The sequence below is a fragment of the Penaeus monodon genome, chromosome 32, assembly GCF_015228065.2.
Source record: "Penaeus monodon isolate SGIC_2016 chromosome 32, NSTDA_Pmon_1, whole genome shotgun sequence".
NCBI lineage: Eukaryota > Metazoa > Arthropoda > Malacostraca > Decapoda > Penaeidae > Penaeus > Penaeus monodon.
The window spans coordinates 18,422,158-18,422,505 of NC_051417.1; the positions used below are offsets into that span (position 1 = coordinate 18,422,158).

A 348-nucleotide genomic window follows, 5' to 3' on the forward strand; every position below is an offset into this window, starting at 1 on the left:
CTGCAGCCGATTGCGAATTACGAGGCACTCACAACATACAAGAAATAAAACAGAAGTAAACATGGGAGCTCAGAGTAAGTCAAAGGAAATCTGTTGACTTAAGAAAAAATAAGCTTAGTTAAACAGACCTGTATAACACTCCGGCAAAGAATAAAACTTCTTTAAGTGAATACACAACACAAAACTTCCTTGAGTGAATATATAACAATAGCAATGCAGGACAAGTACAAAGTTCCTGAAGCAAATTCCTGAGTGATTCAGAACGTGATGTAATTTCGCAACCCATTAACCATTCTTTTTTCTATCATTCATCCATTCTGTGGTTATTTTTGTATGTCTCTTATCACG

The 348-nt window shown here is 35.6% G+C and overlaps 1 protein-coding gene across 1 annotated transcript in view; it reads right to left on the bottom strand.

Moving 5' to 3' along the window:
* Positions 1–348, bottom strand: part of LOC119593704 (rho family-interacting cell polarization regulator 2-like) — a gene marked incomplete in the record, with an annotated part of 108,243 nt that overhangs the window by 18,150 nt on the left and 89,745 nt on the right.